Source organism: the organism of the source record quoted next, unplaced genomic scaffold, assembly GCF_019419815.1.
Source record: "Pyrus x bretschneideri cultivar Hongxiangsu unplaced genomic scaffold, Pyrus_bretschneideri_v1 Contig31, whole genome shotgun sequence".
NCBI classification, from domain to species: domain Eukaryota; kingdom Viridiplantae; phylum Streptophyta; class Magnoliopsida; order Rosales; family Rosaceae; genus Pyrus; species Pyrus x bretschneideri.
Window position 1 is genome coordinate 3,697,307 of NW_025999624.1, and position 21,020 is coordinate 3,718,326.

Below are 21,020 nucleotides of genomic sequence, written 5' to 3' on the forward strand. Positions count from 1 at the left end.
ACTTTAGCAACACGGTCCACCTTATCACTCTTCATAGTAGCAAGCCTCTCCAAAGGTGAACCAGACTTAGATCCTAACGGACGTCTTGGCACAGACTTCGGCACTAGGGGCACGATGGAACCTCTATGCTAAGCAATTCTATGAGCAATCATACTAACTATCTTTAGTATGGCATGAGTCACCGAGTAAGATCTAGCAACCTCATCTTTCTTCCCCTTAGAAGAAATCAAGTCAATCACAAGCCTCTCGGCAGTGGATGGACCCTCACAAGCAGCTGATGAAGCTTTTGGTTTTTACTCAACTGGCATCTCTTGAGTAAGCGGGGAAGATCTCTTCTTTCCACCTTCATTCATAGCAGGTTCCACGACAGCAATCGGACGATTAAATGTATCCGCTTGGATTCGCTTTACCTCTTCTTTTGGGGGTAGCCCACCTTTCTTCTAGTGAAGAGGACTAAACAGCCAATGCCATTCATGGTACTCAAAGGGATACCTAAAGCAACGTGCACCTTCTTCATATCTGGAAAAGTGTTGGGAATTGAGCCAAATTTCAAATCTACATAGACAAAGGATTATAATAAAAAAATCAGAGGGTAGCTCACCAAAAGCACAAAGCAGCCTAAAGACCAAGCAGTCTACTTACCGGTGATGAAAATTGTCAAAACACGCAGCTCAGAGGAAGAATCAGACTCCTACTATCCACTTATCTCCAAAGTCTCATTGGCTCAGTCATGATTTCCCTTGCTTAAATGATCAAATAGCCTATGGCATGATCGCAACTACCCAACTCCATCAATATGGCTTATTTCAAAGAATTACCAGAATTCGTTGACAGCTAGATCCAAGTCAAAGAATTGGCTTAGATTGAGCAACTTACCATCACACGAACCACATTTGGAGAATACTGAGTGGGGGCACACTTCATGGAGCAAAGCATTTCTTGGAAGAAACGCAGCATGGGAAAAGTAAACCCCAACACGAAGTAGTAGGGGTGAAACTTGATAGCTCTTTAAGTCCCACTACATGGCTAATGATTGTTCCCCTCATTGACATGCTTCACACACACCCTAGATGGAATAACGTGCCTATATGCTTCAAGGAAATCTTTGAATGAATCATTGGAATTAATTTTGAAGTGAGTAGCCTTGAAGTAGCCCACTTTACTTAAAGACCTGCCTTGACGATACAATGGCAGCACACCATTATCACTTTGTGACTTGAAGAAGGCATGCTCGAAGAAATTCTACAAGGACGCAAGGAAAGAATCGTTAAACAAGTGCACGCAAAAAAAAAAAAAAAACAGCAGCGTACTAAGCCCCACGACTTAATGACTAACAAGCCATAGGCCTAACACCGCATGAGCCTAGCAGCCATGCCAGGCCCCATGACCTGGTCCCTTTCTCTTTCAGCCCAATCCAATTGAAAGGGGTTGGCACCCCTGCACTCCCTCTCTATCTCTTTCATCTCTCATATGGGCCAAGCCAGTGGCCCATGGTCCAATCCAAAGAATGAGGCCCGAGCTTTTCCTTCCTTTCACCCTCATGGGCCCGAGCTTCAGCCCTGGCCTAAGCCATCCATGCGTTGAGCCCAGCTCGCATCACCAACCCTCGGCCTAAGCCAAGACGCCGCCACACCAACCAACAGCAGCCATCCACAACAGTAACTTTGTCGTGGCTTTTCAACCATCTTTTCACACATCTGGACCCCCATCGAGCCTAATTTGAAGCCCTGAGGCTCCAAAAAATTACGAAGACAGGGAAAAATTAATTTTTTCTTACCTTGGTGCGGTGTGAAGATGAAGAAAGCAACGAAAGATGGTCCTTTGCACGGGCAAGTGTAGAAGATTGCTAAGGGAGGGAGAACAAATATCCTCTAGCTTTCTCTCTTTTGTAGGGGTAGATTAAATTGCTCTTTGAAGTTGATTTAATCATCTACTTAAGGTAGACTTAAATAGACTTTGGAAGTGATTTATTTCCTTTTCCTATAAGATTCTAATTTCCAAATTAATGTGGGAAATCTACACCAAAATAGGAAACAATCTTATGTTTCATGCAAGCAAGAGAAGATCAAGAAAATAATCAAGAAAATTATGGAGGAGACACATGGACTTTTGGATGAAAAGAACAAAATTACCCTCAAGGCACACCGAGATTGACACACCCCGACCGAGATCAGGGCGTGCTGGCCATCATGTAGAGGTGACGTAACCATGTGCACAGCGCGGAAGCTAATAAAATAATAATAGAAGAAGTATGAATAATTAAAAACTAGCATACATAGGGTAATTGAAATAAGTGCTAGCGTAAGTGAGACACGAGTTCAGAGCATAGAGCCTAAAGCAGTCCAAACTAAAATGACGCGACAACAGTACACCCGAAGGTGGCCCTACGCTGGTGATCGTCTGTCAGAAATGCTGGGAAAGCTCTCTAGGAAACCACCAAACCTGCTAGATAGCTAGAACCTGGAGGGGCGCAAAACAAAAGCGTGAGTGGGCAAAAACAAAGCTTTTTGAAAACCATTTAACAAATAAGTTCTAACCCCTCACCGTAAAACCTGTATACTTCCCAGAAAATAAACATATGTACATATATATATATATATAAATATATCAATCATGCTTAAGAATATGCCATGCCAAAACTCACAATGAAATGCAAATACTCAGGTGAAAATCATATCAATATCATATATTTTGGCAGCCGGAGTCACCTAACGTGACCTGTACGGCTGCATCTAGAGCTCAAATCTCAATCTCAATAACTAAACCTGCCCACGAGTCAGAACCACCTAAAGTGGTCTGTACGACAGGACTGGGTGTAATACATATAAACGCTCTAGTGCTACGATCACGTGAAGGCTGTGCGAATAATCGCGGGTCACCTACGAGTCGGAACCACCTAAAGTGGTCTGTACGACAGGACTATGCACCTAACTTGGATCCAAGCTGAGCGTGTGGTGCGGGAGGTGAACAACACGTGAAGGACTGTGCCCTACTCTGGGCGGGAGCACTAACACTGGGGGTGCAGGTTATGAGCTCTCTAAGCATCTCAAATTGCTACTGAATGTATACATTAATAACACTTACCTGGCACTTACCTGTGCGTCCGCAACACCCAATATGCATATGTATATATATACAACTAATAATGCAACTAACAAGGCATAAATAACGATAATCTAATGCATGGCATATGGCAAATGACAATTCAAATCAATTTTTGGGAAAATATAAGTATATAGGTATATACGGAAAACCAAAAGCCCACTCACTGGTAAGTGGAAAGGTCGTAACCCCCCTGCCTCGAGTGACCACGCTCGTCCTCGGGATACGTCTCACCTATATGCGAAAAAACTATAAAAACGTTAATTTTAAAGCACATAACCAAACTTTATAAATAACTTCTCATACAATGCTCAAATGGGGTGTATGAATACACCAATGTGATCTACTCAACCTCAGGAACATTCCCATATTTTTAAAATAATTTTTCACCGCCGCACGCGCCGGCCACTCGCAGGCACGTGCTTGGCACGCTGACGGCGTCAACTGACGTCGTAGGGAATATTCCGTCAGATTTAACAGATTCTGTCAACGGCGTCAGGAATATTCCGTCATACTTGACGGAATATTCCGTCGTCTTCTCCGGCGAGCCTCCAGCGCCGTCGCCGGCGCCGGAAAATTGGAATTTTTCAAACTTCGATATCTTCTTCGTTTTTCATCCAAATTTCACAAAATTGGTACCAAAATGAAGCTTAGAACTAGATGAACACAATCATACCACTTTCAAGAGCTAAAATCCACAAAATCTGACCTGAAAAATCAACCCAACTCCGGCCAACTTCGAAACTAGTGATCCCGACGTCCAAAACCATCAAACGAACCACCCCGAGCCTCCTAGGGACCTCACCAAGCTACCTACAAGCTTGAAATTCCTTAAAATGTGAGAAATCGCGTGTGCATGAACAGTGCTTCAAATCAGACATCGTGTATTCGACGTGAAAACGAAGGTGTTCTTACCTGAAATGGGTATGGTTGGACTTCTACAAGCCTCACGAGTTTGAATATGTGCTTGGTTTCCTCGATCTGTGGAGGTTTGATAGGTTTATGGGTGTGTCCGTACGTTTCAATGGAAATGGGAAAGGAATAGGGCTCGGGACAGGGGAGTACAGGGCAAGGGAATGGGTGTGGGTGCAGGTTATGGTGTGTGGCTCAAAACATGCCAACAAGGAACCCAAAAACAACCACAAAACATAAAGAAAACGCACTAGGGGCAAATCTGTCTTTTCACGCGTACGTTTTTAAAATTTCCGTGACGGGCTGTCACAGAGATTCCTATGCGCATGCAACGAACAATAATGGCTCAATCAAGAAAGAGTCAAAGGTGATCAAAATGGTATTTATTCAAATCCCTTTCATCACTCCTCATCAAATCCATATTCAAAACGTAACTCCCAAATTTCCTATTTAATTTAGGATTAATTGCCATGTTAATTGCAAGATATTATTTCACATAATATCTTAAAATTATTCACCCAATTACACCATATATGGCCGGCCACTATTCTCTAAATAGGGCCGGCCACTCCCTATAAATAACTCTATTATCCCACCAAAAAGCTAAGCCAATTGCTACCCACAAACTCCTAAACACATTCTTTTCAGAATTCTAATTTCAGCATCGGAGATTCTTTTGCCAACCCCCCCACCAAAAAAAAAAAAAAAAAAAAAATCATCGTGGGTACGTGAGGTTTTTGGCCTTAATCTTAGGTGTTATTATTTTGCAGGTGCATTTTCATCAAAGGAGAAGACAGCGAAAATTTGTATCCACAACTGATATTCAAATTTATGGACTAATATTTATATAGGGTATCATCTATCACTTTCTTTTTTTTTTTTTCTTTCTAATTTGAATAATTTACTCTTATGCAAGAGTGAGTCATGAGTAAAAGATCTTTAAGCTCAAGGCTTTTCTTTTATGACTTACATGGTGTTGGACCTGATGGTGTAAAGGTCCAAGTTATGGCTTATTTGAGGTATAAAATTGTTCTAGCACCCGCTTTTTTGTGTATTTCTAACAGTTGTTTCTTCTCTTTTTGTTGAAGTGTATAGTTTAATTCCCTACTGGGAAATATGCTCTCTTAGTTGGAGGCCAACGGTTTTTTTAATTCTCTTTTGTCAGAACTCAGAAGAACTAAAAACTAAAACTATGTGATTTTGTCCAATAACTAATTGATTAAGTAGCAGAAGGATAAATATCATTTTTAAGACAATTTAATGCTTGTTATTGTCCAGTTAAATTCTTTTAGGTACAACGACTACATTGAATATTTACTTCTTATTCTTCTCTCTCTCTCTCTCTCTCTCTCTCTCTCTCTCTCTCTCTCTCTCTCTCTCTCTCTAACTCTTTTCCGCAATATCTTGTTTCTTAATCATGTAAGAAATGAAATAAATGGTAAACTTATTTTAGCTTTGTCATTAGTACAAGAAAATTTGACTTGGCTACAAAAAAGTGATTTTTTATTTATTTTTAATTATGTGCAGATAGATTCTTAGAGAAGATTGAGACTATATGTCAGCTATGATTCTCCTTCTATCATTCAATACTTTGATCCATTGACAAGCGATCTCTTTACCGTTCATTTCATGAATTGTTACTTTCAAGGGAGAGGAGAACGTCAACGTTCTTGAAGAACAATAACATGAATTATCAAGGATGAATCCCACGACGTCTCATTTTGATCCCTGCACTGCACAATCTGAAAATGAAGTGTGACATATTTTAAATCTACAGAGCGTTGCTCAAAGCATGCCTAATGCTTTTACTGATCTAGAGAAAGTGACAAGATGACATATACCAACTGCAAATGTGCCTACGAAGATAGATGTGCCTAATGGATGTCAAACCATTGTCCTAGAAGGGCGGAACGCCACTAACGTGTACCAGACAACACTTGAAGGTAGGTTTGCCACACATAATGACCAACGTAGTACAATGACAGCTAGCCAATCATCTGCTCCTACCTAGAAGCGTGGCAGACCAATTGGCTCAAGGGATTCACTTTCTCGGAAGAGGAAAGTTGCAGAACTAACTAGTGAACATAGTTCAAATCCTACCATCGCCAACTCCTCCTTTCCAACACTTGAGGTTATTCTAGATTATGGTAGCGTCCTTGAAGAGACAAATCCTCATTTCGAGAATTGTGAGATTTAGGTCCATTATGCTAACTTAGATGTACTTTTGAATGGAAAGGAGATGATAGTTGACGATGCATTCGGATACTCAGTAACTACTGGTATTATGTTGAGTGATGACTGATGAGGTGATATTTTATTATATATTTTACCCTAATCTTAGTTATAACTTATTGGTTATTTTGGTAGAATTTTGATACTTGTGTATTTTCAATGTAGGACATTCGACTTCTTCTGGAGCAAAAAATTACCAAACGAATTAATTTTAGAGTGATTGCAATTAGAGGATGTTCGTGAGTCTTTCAAGATGATTGTATAAAAATTCCAGATTTTTCTACTAAATCGTTTGACCGTGGTGATGAAATAAAGACCCAGCGCGCAGCTTTCCCATATTGATGTTTTTGACCGTTTTGGGTATTTTGGAGGTCAAGATGGCATATTTTGAGGAAGATTCCTTCTGAGGATTTGTAAGGGACGTCTTCAGCTTTCAAAAGAGACCTTTTGGGACCAAATCGGAGTTGATTTGGTTGGTCAAAAGACTAAATTTCTGATAAGTCTGAATTTTAGTTCAAATAGGAAACTTTTTATTTCCTAGTTATCTTATTCTATTGTGTTTCCTAGTTTTTAGAAGACCTTTTCTAGGTAGGATTTTATTTTATAGTAGTATAAATAAGTCTTTTTAGCCATTAGGGTTCTCTATGCAACATTGAGGAGGCATCAATTTGGAGAACTTAGCTAGGCTTTGACATTTTGTATTTCAAGGTGTTTTCTATCCTTTTTCTATTTCAATAAAATTCCTTTTGTTTTATGGTTGTTCGTAACTAACTTCCTTTTTCTAGGGCGATACCTTGAGCCTTAGCATGAATATATAGTTTTTATTTAATTGCTTATGATGTTATGCATGCATACTTTGAATTATTAATCACTGTGCTTTAAACCGTCTCTATATCTTAATGCTTAGCTACCATTAGGATGTTTAGATAAGTAATCAGATGCAATTCGGTCGGAATGCCACCGGTGAATTGAGTATTGCTTCTCGTGATTGATAGTTATAATTTCACCTAGGACGAATGCCACATCTTAGGGGTTGTATGGTTTTTCAAAGGGTTTTCACAGAGTGTAATGAGTAATGCATGTTTGTATTTGATCTGAATGCCACAGACGGAATGCATGTTTGATATACATTCTAACGTGAATGCCACAAGTAGAATATGCATTAGGAAAACCTAACCTTCAAAGTTGCATGGGTAATTCATAAGTAATTGGTAGATCTACATATGATTGTTAAGGGGACAGCAGAACCCTAGACCTTTTACAATTTGGTTTTCAAAACGTTTTCCTTTATTTTCTTTATTTTGCTAATTTCTTTAATCATTTTATTTAAATTCGTTTTTATTACATTTAATTTCAAAATCAACTTTTTCCAATCTTTGTTTTCAAATAATTAGCTAAGAATTAGTTTAAATACATATTATTCATTCAATCCTTGTGGAGAACGACCCTACTTGAGCCATTTATACTACAACTACCTTGTTCTCTTGCAAGTATTTTGTGTGTTTTTATCCCTACTTTTGCATGTGGTAAAATCCCTATCAATGACATTCAACCATGTTCTGTTGATGAAACAAGCAATCTAGATCGAACTTGATTTTCTTGTGAAATGTAAAGTGTTTGGGCATGTAGTTCTTACACCTCCACATTTAAAGCCTGTTGGCTTCAAGTGGGGTTTCGTAAGTAAGTATAGTGAGGATGAAATAGTACGATATAAGGCACGCCTCATAACACAAGGCTTCTCTCAATACCGTGTGATTTATTATGAGAAGACGTATTTCTCAGTAATTGATGTCTTAACATTCCACTATCTCTAAGAGGATCTTGATACGATATATGCAGCTTATAGACGTGGTAACTGATCTCTATGGGTATCTAGATACGAAAATCTATATGAAAGTTCATGAAGGACTTTCACTGACGAAATCAAAGTTCTAGATCACGGTACCTCCTCAATTTGATTGAGGTGTTCACTCTACGGATTGAAGCAATCCGGGCAAATGTGGTATAACCTCTGAATGAGTACTTGATTAAGGAATTTGTGAATAACGAACTCTGCCTATGCATGTTTATTAAGAAGTCATATTCCGAACATGTGATAGTTGCAGTTTATATGGATGACATGAATCTCATCGGGACTCCTGAAGAGATTGAGAAAATTGTCTCGCACTTGAACTAGACAATCATATGTGTTTGTGTGAACCTTTTGATTAAAACCTTTTGTGAGCTATATGTGTGGTGGCCTTATGTTTAGTTGAGGATCAAACTCTTCCACTGGTGGATTGTTTCCTAATGGGATTATTACGTTCACTACAAGAAAACATGGATTAGGTGACGACATTTTATGTGACACCTATAAATTCATCACATTTTAGTATAATAGGTGAGGAATTTAAAAAAAGCATCACATACATACTACTATGGGCTACAAAACAATTTTGGAATGTTGTTCATCACATAGCAAGCCTAAATTCTGCACAATTTTTTTGATGCCAAATTTTGCCGCCCAATTGTTTTCACTGGGTGATGAAAAGATTGGGTTCTTCACATAACCTAAGATTAGGTGACCTAGGTATGTGAGAAAAGTGAATTCATCACCATCTGTTTTACTAAAGGCAAAAGGAAAAAAAAAGAAAAAAAGAAAAAAACAAAGCCCCAATTAGAATTCATCTATTATATTTCCACCTTACTTCGTCTCTTAGTTTCTCAACTTTGCCGATGACGGATTGTTGGTGGCCATGACTGCATCGCGCTTTCGTCTTCCTCAAACCTCAGCTACTTGCTCTCGTACTCTATTCTCTTTGATATAAGAAGACCTAGTTTCTCAGCTATCATTTCTCCCAATTTCTTCTCAAAGGGCACTCAAATCTCTCTCTGTCTTTTGAAATTACTGCACTTTTCTTGATTTCTCTCTTGTAAATTTGTCTCAACTGTGAAAATTTGAAATTTTGCTTAAATGGGTTTATGTTATTCACTGTTTTCCCAAATGGGTCTCTCTTGTTTTCTCCTACATTTGATAATTTAGCTCTTGTTTTTGTGTTTATGTGTCTGTGTTTGTGGAATTACTTTCATGCTTGGGATGGCCTTTGCCAGATAGTATTTAAGGATAAATCAATCAAAGCGGGTTCCGTGATACAGGGTCATATATTTAGTAGTTCTTGAATTGATTTGCCTTTTAGTTAAGTTGGTAATGATACTCTATCTATGTTTACAAGTTACGATCAACACATTTTTGAAATATTAGCACAACGCAAGTTTAAGTTTTAAGAAGTACTATATATATAGGTCCTTACTTGATATTAGGTGCATTGTCTTAGAGGTTTTTTTTTCATTGTTATGGAGTAGGTTTTTCGCTTAGTGTGGGATAGACCATAATCTTCTTATTCAAGTGCTATTTAAGTAAGAGGGATTGACTAGTTGATGAACTTTGTTGGGGAAGAGTTTGATGGTATGTTCGTGAAACATAAAATGATATTTATGAGAGCATTTAGCACATGGAGCATGATTTCTATCGGCTAATTAGTACTATTAGACGATATGGGGTGACTAATGCTGCATATTGATGCTGCATATGGATATTGGACGATATGGGGTGACTGATGCTGCCAGATTTTATGTTTCCTTTTTCCATGGGATTCTCTATTAAGACTAATCCCTTAATTTGAGGAAGATTGTCATCTAGATGACTTGTTGATAGTTGTGTGCTAGCTACTTGCTACACTCCCTTAATTTAAGGAGTGACAACTTTAGGATTTACCGGGTTAGTAGGATTTACCGAGGTAGGGTTGCTTGTAACCTTCTACCTCATTATATATCCCCCCTTGTACATTCAATCAATCTATGACAAATACATTCAAATAAACTTAAAATTTCCACAAGTACACATTTGTCTTTTAAAGTTAATATGGGCATGGGAGTGGAGTATTTTTCAAGTAGAACTTATAGAATCTATAAGAGCATTATGTGAAAACACAAATATCATCAATTTATGGAAATGTAGGGGAACACCTGTTTAGTTTCTTTTGTGTATTGCAAAAATTTGAAGTATCTCGTTTCATTGTTCGAAGAATGGTTACTTTCTTCTTTAGCTCTTGTTCTTGTGTTTATGTGTCTGTGTTTGTGGAATTGTTTTCATGCTTGGGATGACCTCTGTATTTGTTTATTTCATCTGTCAATGTTTATTGAATTGTTGCTACGGGATTTGAAAAGACTTTCATTGTGCTTGTTATTTGTTTAATCTTCAAGAAGTGTCGGATTTGTTGCTTAATAATGGGGTCATTGTGGCACCAAACGGATATGGTTCCTTGTGAGCAACTTACATTGAGTAGGTTCACTATTGCATGGTGTTCAATAATACAATTCCATGTGTAAGTGGCAATGAACCCTTTCCATTTAAGTCTTTCTCCATGTTTAGGGAAAAGGTTTGGTAGTTGCATTTTCCTTATCTCATGATTTGGAGGATCACATATTTTCGAGAGGATATTAAACTACTTGTTCATAGTGTATATTTTTCTTAGTTTAAATGATTTTTCTGTTGTAAATGTACCAAACACTTTCTGAAAAAGTTGTTAAGCATAACACCTTGTGCAGAGTCCCCAATTTTAGGCTACATATATGAGAGAATATAACGTAGAAGTTTTGGCATTTCTCAACATTTTGTTTTATATTAAATGATCAAATGCATGCCTGCAAGACGTTGCTATCAAATATGTTGTTAATTAGTTTCCCATGATAATAGACTAACTTATTTGTCTTCGTGTATAGAGTGAAGATGAAGAGTTAAAGATCAACTGGAGAAGAATGGGTACAACCAGCTTGTTCGGATTTGGGTTTGTCGGCCCTGTTGGCCACCTCTGGTAAGGAATTTTTTTTGGTGGAATAGATCTGAGTATGTGCAGAGAAACCCAGCAATAGAAATCTCACTCGTGTTATTGGGGTAGAAGATTTTTCTATTTTTGTTGTTTAATTAAATTTTAGGATGATGCCATCTACATAGCCCATAAGATCACGACTAAAATCTGGGCTAACCACAACAGATAGCTGGTCCTATCTAGTTTGATGTTCACAATAATAGTCATGTAGGAAGACATATTTGCAGTAGGGACTGCAGGTGGGGGGTTAATCTAGGACATGATAGGTAGAAAAAAAAATTATCTTCTATTGTTGGACTTATAGGGCTCTGAGCACCATAAAGAACTAGAGAATCACAGAAGATTATAAAAGTTGAAACTCGTAGGAAACTAAAAATAATGAACAAGGTTTTCTTCAATGGTTTTGCATACCCTTAATAATATAGGGTGCCATGTATTTATAATTCAACACAGATTACATCAGGGTTTTGAAAATCCTATTTACAAGCTACAATTCAAAATTCAAAATCACCACCAGATTAAACGGTGGAAGCTAACAATAATCTTTGAAAAACAAATATTCAAAAATATAAAACCTATCCAACATAAAACTGTTGACCGAGTAACAACTTAAAAGTTTCTTTTGGATGAGGAGTCAGGACTTAGTCTTACAGTTGGTATATATTTCTAAATTAGGGTTTACAATGTGGGTGTGAAAACTTAAATGGCATGGTTTTTTTTTTCTTTTTTTTAAAAAAAATTGTAGTTAGATAGGTGCGAATGCTATCTTCCTGATCTTGAATTTCCAGTTATATGAAATTCATCTTTGCTATATTGTATGCCTATTTTTGCTTTCTTTGTTTTATTGAAATTCATCTTTCCTATATTATATGCCTATCTTAACAAATTTTTTTAAATTTTTATGGCAACCTATTAGAATATATCAAAGTTTGCGCCTAATACTAGTATTGAAGTGATCTGACGTTATGGATAGACAATGGATTCATTGTTGGAATCACCTTAGTAGAGAGTATAGAGAAGGGGTCCAATCATTCATTGACGCTGCTTGTCACCATGTGAACCAGAATAATAAGATACTGTGTCCTTGTAGAGTTTGTCATAATAGAATTTTTCACCCAGTTAAAGATGTTCATCTCTATTTATTGAATTCTGGTATGGATATGAACTATGATATATGGATAAATCATGGTGAGCATATTAATCAAGTGCAAGGAGAGTCTTCAATGTCTACGAACAACAAGCTGATCAATAATTCTAATGTCAACATGTTTAATATGATGGATGATGCATTTGGAAGAATGCATGATGATGATGATCAAGATACAATAGGGGTCCAAGATACCACGTGGGGTGGAGATATGACCAATGCTTTTAGGGTAGATATTGATACTTATGATATGTTGCTTCGTGAAGCTCAAAAGGAACTATACCCTGGATGCAATCAATATACAATTTTGTCTTATGTTGTGGAGTTAATTCACAACAAAGTTGATAATCACATGACAAACAAGGCCATTGATAAGATGCTAGCAATGATGAAGAAGATGTGTCCCAAACCAAACAGTGTTCCCAAATCGTTCCGTGAGTGCAAGAAGATATTGAAAAGTCTTGGATTGGGGTGTGAGAATGTACATGCTTACTATTATGATTGTGTATTGTTCTATGAAGAACATGAAAAGAAAGATAGATGTCCAGTTTGTAATGAGCCAAGGTATAAAGATAGTCATTATGAGCAAAGAAAAAAGGTTCCAAGAAAAGTGTTACGATATTTTTTCCACTTAAACCTAGGATACAAAGGTTGTTCATGTCGAGACATACGAGTGAAGACATGAGGTGGCACAAGGAAAAAAGAATTAATGATCTAAACATAATGAGACATCCAGCGGACTCTATCACTTGGAAAGAATTTGGGAAATGTAGCCTGATTTTGCTTAAGACCCACAAAATGTCAGATTGGGCCTTGCAAGTGATGGGTTTACTCCATTTTCAGATGTAAGTAAGCCATACAGTATGTGGCCAGTTGTTATATTTTCATATAATTTGCCCCCTTGGAAATGTATGAAAAAACTGTTCTCTTTTTTAACCTTGTTAATTCCTGGGCCAAAAGCACATGGAAATGAGATTGATGTGTATTTGCACCCATTAATTGATGAGCTTAAGGAATTGTGGGAAAATGGCTTTCAAACTCATGATAAGATGATTGGGAGTACATTTAATTTGTGTGGAGCTATTATGTGGACCATTAATGATTTTCCCGCTTATGAAAATTTATCAGGTTAGAGCACTCACGGTAAGTTGGCATGTCCGGTGTGCAATGAGGATGGATCGTACACCAAGTTGAGAAGTAAGTATTGTCATATTGGACATCGTCGCTATTTACCTATGAATCATTCATGGCGCAAAAATACTCAACTGTTTAATGGTCGTCGAGAAATGAGACATCGTCCACGAGAATTCTCAGGCGATGAAATACTTGAACAATTTAATTACCTTCTACCTTGTAAGTTTAATAAACATGATAGCAATAAAGATAGGAAGAGGAAGTGGAATGCTGAAGAATTAAATTGGACAAGGAAAAGTAGTAGTCATATTATTTATAACAAATTATTGTTTATTATTATATGGTTATAATGATTTATCTATGATGTTAGTCTGTTACGTACATATTATTATTTTTTAAAAATTTATTAGATGACAACTCATACTCAACGAGAAAAGAGGGTGAAACGAGTGAGGGATGCCCCACCTCCACCTTCGCCATCACCACCTCCTCCGCCACCTCCGCCACTACCACCTCTACCACCACCACCTCCTCCACCACCTGCTTCTTCACCGGAAGAGCCAGCAGACATGAACTTAGGTATTTGAGAAAGGCTACTTGCAATTCTTTCAACATTTTTATTTAGGAGTTGATCTTTTAATGCTGTTTTAAACAAGTTATAAAATTAATCAAACGCTTATATTCTTTTTTTTAATTTTTAGAGACATATTTTAACTTTAATGCCAAAAAGATGACATGTGGAAAGTCTTGTGGGAAAGGCCTCCACAATATTTTGGAGGCAAATAATGGGAAGAAGATGCCAGTCATATTTGATTTCAAACTTCAAGTTCCAAGTGATTTGGTAGTATCAGGTCTTTTCACTACCGAGATAAGGAATATTGTTCGGACTCACTCGCCAGTTTGCTATAAGAAATGGATGAAGGTCCCATCTTCAAAAAAGAGGACACTGCGGAATAAGTTGCTTGTGAGTTTGATTTTAATTTAGTTTATTCATAATAATTTCAAGCACTCACTTTTATATATTTATGCTTGATAATATAGGTATTATTTGTGGTGGACTTATCTCATCCAAAGATAATTGAACATGTTGATAAGAAGATAGCGAAGTTGTACTTTGTGTTTAGGCACCGATTGTATAAGTACTACTTGTCATGTGGAACACCCGCAAGAGGACGAGCTAATCTGCCAAATGATTGGATATGGAATGGGAGACTTAAGAGCCACTAGGACTGGCTATTCGATAATGTTTACACTACTAACCACTTTTTGGTATGCATTCTATACACCATTTTCTAATATATGTCCAACTAAGATGCCAACTTTTTCTGATATTGTTGAACAATAATTTTTTTATCACAAGTTGATTTTGTAATAAATGGAATGAGCATAGACCAATGCTTTTTATTTTTATTTTTATTTTTTATTTTATATTTTATATTTTTATATTAAAATTTAATATATAAGCATATGTTAACTTTTACATGTATTTGTTGGTATTAATATATATATATATATATATATATATAAAAGCTTGTGATAAATAATCGAATGCAGGGCTTGTGATAAGTAAGCTATGCTTCTTCACTGGTGAGCTTATATAATATATAGTGTTCTAAAAAATGGCGTAGGCACTGGGCGGTGGTGACCCGAGGCGTTTTCTTGCAAATCGGTTGGAAAAATTGGCTAGGCTCTAGGTGGGGTAGGCGGCTAGGTGGTTTTTTTTTTATTTTTTTTATTTTTTTGAAATTTTAAAAAATAAAATCCTATCTAAGGCTAAGTTGTGAACTTGTAGTACTGTTGGAAATAAGAAATTAATGAGCAGAGAAGAGATCGATGAGCTTTACCTTTGTGCGTCGGCAAACCGTGATGGCTGAAATAGATGAGCTGGGCTCAGGTCTGAGGTTTGGGTTTCGGTTTGAAATAGATGTGAGATAGGGTGGAGATAAATGAGAGACTTATTTCGGTTTCTAGAGAGAGAGTTCTGATTTTCTTGGGAGACATTTCTCATCTTTTAGAGAAATGAGAGAGAGACATAGGGTTTCTCAATTTAATCAGAAATGAGGGAAAGACATTCAGAAATAACTAATAAGAATGGCCTTTCAATTGGAATTCTAGGGAGCTCATTTTCCTAATACACGACACGTGGGGGCATCCTAAGCCTCTGTGCTACCCAAGGAGCAACTGTCTAAATGAGAGATAAGGGGAACTCTGGGCTCGAGGTCATCAAAAGCTGAAATGAGAGTGGATGTAGCTGCTAGGGTTTTTCAAATGTTAAATGAAGCTACTACACTAGCTTATATTATAGCTGTTGCAAAGGATTAAAGCAGGTTTGGCCTTGTACGTGTTGGTTCTTCTTCATCAGTTTCCAGGTCACGAGTTCGATTCTTCACGGTGGCTGTTTTGTGTTTCTTTTTCATTCTTTTTCCCGAGTATATTTTTCTCGCGTGTCATTCTACTATGGTTATATAACATATATGCTTAATGTATTTTTAAATTTTGGACTTGTTGGATACTCTTTTTACATTTTATCATTCTTTTATTATCTTATTCATGGATTTCATACAAGTATAATTTTTTTTGTAAGTGTCAATATGCACTTATTTACAAGATATACAAGAAATTTACCTAAATCCGCCTAGACCTTTCCTAGCCACCTAGGAGTTAGGCGTCAGCTCGCCGCCTAACTAGCACCTAGTGTTTTTTAGAACCTTGATAATATATATATATAATGAAGAGCTTGTACATGTATGTTATTGATAAATAAGCTCTGCTTCTTCACTGATAAATAAGCTTTGCTTCTTGGAATAAAGTGGCGTGGTTTTTGATGTATTTGCTATCTAAATTCTATTGATAGTTCAGTTTGGTCCAAATTGGTTATTAATTTATTGGTAATTGATTTTCTATTATTATTTTGAATGGACCAAACTGGTTATTAATTTATTGGTAATTGATTTTTTATTATTATTTTGAATTGCCATTCAAAATTCAGCCAAATCTGATTTCCCAATAATTTCTACGATCATATTTACATACTTAACCCAAAAAAGGATTTAAAAATAATAATAATAAAAGAGAAAAAATTTAGCATTCAGATCTCGACTTTCTTCCGCCTTCTGCTGCGGCGCCGAGTGCCTTAGCATTCAGATCCTTATTCTTTGCCCACCTCCTTCTGATGCGACGCCTCCACCTACTCCTCCCGCTAAAGAGTGTTTTCCAATCTTGCTGAATATATTTCGACCTCGGCAGCATCCTCGACGGCCGCATAAGCGACATTAAGATCTGCAACCGCAGCCCTCGCATCAGACACCGCCTTTGCGGCCCTCCTTGCTGCTTCATCGGCATTTTTTGTGCCAGCTTTAATTCTCTTCAAATATTCTTCTTTGCTTACCTTGGGGGCTTGTTCGGTGCTGGCCGTACTGTGCTCGGGGGCTTTTTCGGCGCTGGCCATGCTGAGCTTGGAGAATGAAAGGTGGGGAATAAGGATAAAGAATAGAGAAGAAAAAGAGGCGGCTATGTGAAAAAGTTGGAGAATAAGGGTTTTTGTGGGTGTTTTGGGTTAGTCACACAGCCAAAAAAAGGCCCGGCATTCAGGAAGTCTTTCCAGCCCACGGGATTGACTAGCATCCAATCTAAGCTAGTCTCCAGGCCAGCCCAAAATTGATAGATATTGAGACCAGCCCATATGACACCATGTTGACGTTAGGGATGGAAGGAGTCAGAGAGGGAGAAGGCAAATGGCCTGAAAGTGATGGCCCGAGTTCGTCAGAAAATATGAAAAAAAATGCACCAATAGCATGTTTACATCAACACAAAAGTTTCCAACACAATTTATATGTTAGAAACCATAAGAATAGGATTGAGAACTTACCCAGGTGAAATGCAAGAGATTTTACTGAGATTGGACCTTGAACTCGTCAGAGTTGTCCGTTTTCCTTTGTCGGAATCACATGCAGGGAATTAAGCTCTCGAATTAACCACAAAAATTGCAACACAACAAGATTTAAAGCTTAAGAACACAATACAGTGATAGAAACATCACCTGGGTTAGAGATTGAGTGCTCAAGCTCTCAGCTTCAATGGTAGGACCTCGCACCATGCACCGATGCCACATGCCAGGCCATGGTTGGGTTCCTTGAGCTCCAGGGATTACAAAAATAATATTTTGTGTTTGATTTGTTGAAGGTTTTGAAGAGGAAGGAGAAGGAGAGCTCACGGGAGTGAGCTGGAAAAGAGAGAGAGGGAGAGAAAATAGATAGAGAGAGAGAGAGGAAAAGAGAGAGAGAGGGAGAACCAGTTGGGGATGTAAAGGGAGAGTATAGAGGGTTCTAGTGGAACTGTGGAGGTTCCTAACTTATCTTTTTTATTAATAAAATTATTATTTTTATTATTTTATAATAAAGAATAATAATATTTTAATAAAATTGACTAGGTTATTTTTTGTTAAGGGTGGAGATGCATTTGGTCTATTACTATTCATTAGGGTCTATCACTATTCACCGAGTAGATAAATGCGCTGGGTGCTGGCACATTTGTGTTAGGGGTGGAAGTTAGAGGAAATTACATTTTACACTCTTTAAGTTTGAGAGTAATTGTAATTTCATACAATATTTTTGAATCATTTTAATATTATCTATTTTTTTTTTATTTTTTTATATTTTATGCATCTGTCCCAATTTCTATTTCTACTAATTTCTCTCTTATCTTCTTACGTGGACATCGCATATCTCATAATATTGTGCTACGTAAATTAAAAAAAAAAAAATTATAACAGAAAATCTCGTTACTGACAAAAACAATTTCTTGAGAAAAAAAGAAGAAACTTTCGATCCTGCAACTCTCTTACTCTCTTCCCATCGTACTCCATTTCCTTCTTCTCAGAGGCCAAATTAGCATTATTGGAAGCTCTGGCGGGGATTTCATCAATAATGGTAAAAAATTAACCCTTACTTTCAAAAATATCATTTTTTTATAATTTGTTTTAAATATATCCAAAATCTCACTTAAATAGACACAAATATCCTTAATTTATACAAATAGCTAGTTGTTGATTAAAAGATTTTTGTGCTATAATCAAGTATTGCTCTCACTAATATAGTAATATTTATCATTTTTTTTTATTTATTTGTCAAGCGTAGAACATAGGTTTCTCTCAATTTTATTTTTTAATATATATATATATATATATATATATCTATATATATAAAGTGAGAAGGATTAAAAGGTGAAACATTCAAAATACCAAAAATTGCCCTTCAAGAATTCTTAAAATTACAATTGAACCATAAGAATTTAAAGTAATTCACCACATTTTAATTTTGAATGAATTTTAAATTTAAAACTTTAACTAAAAAAATACTCCCATGTTAGTGGGCGGTTTCATGGTTTTGCTTCATTTTTTTTTGTGAATAATTTTTTAATATAATATAAAATAGTTATTTAAAAAAAAATTAAAAGACATAATCTAATATAAAAAGGCCAATTGCCACACGTTTATGCGTGTGGCAAGAGGCTAGTATATATATATATATATATATATATATATAAAGTGAGAGTCCCAGTTTGGTGAAGCATTCTAATCCCCTAAAATGCCCTCACTTCAAAACAAAAAAAAAAAAAAATATCAAATTATCCTAATAGAATACGGTATAATTGTAATATACGCAAATATGATAGGGTTAAATCGTAATACACAATTTGTAGATATTTGGCTGCGGACAATGTATGTGTGCATGCTTATGATGAATGATAGTTTACAACCGTAAGATAAATGGGACTTACACTTTCTAAACAATTGTGACCTTTCGATTATTTGTCCTACAAGTACTGTATACATTCTTTCTTTCAACAAAAAAACAAAAAAATAAAATATAGAAAGATTAAACCCTGTGAACTCAAGCAGTTCCAGAGTTTGCACGATGGAAACCACCCATCCAACACTAGCGGTTGCAGCGTTGCACGATGGAAACTGTACCTACTACTAGACGTTCATAAGGCTTCAACTGGTTACTCAGTCCAACTGTTCATACAAAAGGGAGAAACGAACTCAACTGCACAGACCCCTCTATCAAATCGTGGTTTTTTTTTTTTTTGGCCTTCTTCTTCATCCACCTTTCAATTTGGTGCTTTTGGGGAAAGGATGAATTAGGATCAACAAAGTACTACAATTTGCAGGTACCCCTCTATCAAATGGCTTCTTTTTTTTTTTTTTTTTTTTTTTTTGGGCCTTCTTCTTCATCCATCTTTCAATTTGGTGCTTCTGGGGAAATGATGATTTAGGATCAACAACAAAATACTACAATGTGTTGGTCCGGCCACCAAATCCCCTATTTTATGTGATTTAAGATATTGGAGGGTATCATCTTCTCCCAATACCCAACTTCCCAATTTAAAAAACAGGGGTTTATTTTTGGGTTTTTTCCTGTCATTAATTTGGGAATGGTGACTATCTTACGCAGTGGCTGATGAAAGAGCTAGGGAAAATTCCCAAGTCCAGTTTTCACTCTTTTCATTTTCTTTGTTCCTTGCAGATTCGTGAAAAGGATTTGGGACTACAAAATGGAAGCTCTGAAAAATTTCGTTCTGAAATTGGAGCTTTCTCGCCAATGATTCGAGCGGGTATTGATGTCTTCATTTTCCATTTTTACCATCACCAATTCAATCAAAACCTATGCCATGCTTAATTATCAATAGAAAAATGGCAGGAGATCATACTTTTAGGGAAAAAAAATGTCGTACATGTGTGCTTTTGCGCCAAAACTTGATCTTTTGTTTAAATTTACAAACTTTGAGTAGATTTTGGAAAAGGGTTTTCTAAATAACACATTTTTATCTAATGTGATCGTGTGTTGTAGATTTTGGAGTTCGTACGAAATGGTGATAAATCTCTGACGGAAGTGATGGACATTACGAAACAATTGCTGGGAAAGTAGTGGTGTGAACTGTGAAGGATTTTGGTAATGGGTTTTGAAAAGGAAACGTTTATGTCTAATTTATTTTCCATTTCTTTATACTTGAGGATTCCTTTATTAATTTTTGAATGTTAGTGGCAATTCCTCTTAAAGTTGATGAAAGTAAACTTGGTGGCACATAATAACCAGGTAAACTAAACTTGGTGGCATCTGTTACTCTGTGTTTCATTCAACTTGGACTTGAGTTTCTTCATTGAAAGGCAAACCCAGCTTACATGCTTCCATATTAGTTGTGCTACTACTTTGCCTTTTCTGTGCTTATTTCTTTAGGCAATTTGGTTTTTACAATGTGCAGGCGCTCCAAATTTTATATAGCTCTTATGAATTTGGGATATTTTAGGGAATTCACAAGCTGACCAACATTATTACTTTTTTACGGCAAACGTTTCTTATCATCTATTATTTTTTATGGTTTTCTTTTCCAGTCCTAGATTTATGAACTTAATGACTTTTAATTTGTCTTTAAACCATAGAAATATGCATAACTAGGATGACCATAACTGAAGTTCCCCGTGAAACAACACTATCTTCTCAAATCTTTCATCACCGTGTCCCCATAAGTCTGGCTTCCTTTTCTGTAGATTGAATGCAATTTTGGCTTAAAGTAAGGCAACATAACCTAATACATATTGGTTCACAAATCATCAGCTAAGAGAG

General features: G+C 36.6%; 1 long non-coding RNA gene across 2 annotated transcripts; it reads left to right on the forward strand.

Moving 5' to 3' along the window:
* The first annotated feature begins 19,292 nt into the window (after window positions 1–19,292).
* LOC108865731 lies at window positions 19,293–20,741 on the forward strand. Of its 2 annotated transcripts, XR_001951572.2 has the most exons (4): window positions 19,293–19,566; window positions 19,923–20,010; window positions 20,247–20,492; window positions 20,659–20,741. It is a non-coding gene; the product is annotated as an uncharacterized LOC108865731 (long non-coding RNA). The 2 variants fall into 2 exon arrangements; XR_001951575.2 differs by having other exon boundaries at window positions 19,302–19,566; window positions 20,247–20,735.
* Window positions 20,742–21,020: the final 279 nt, after the last annotated feature.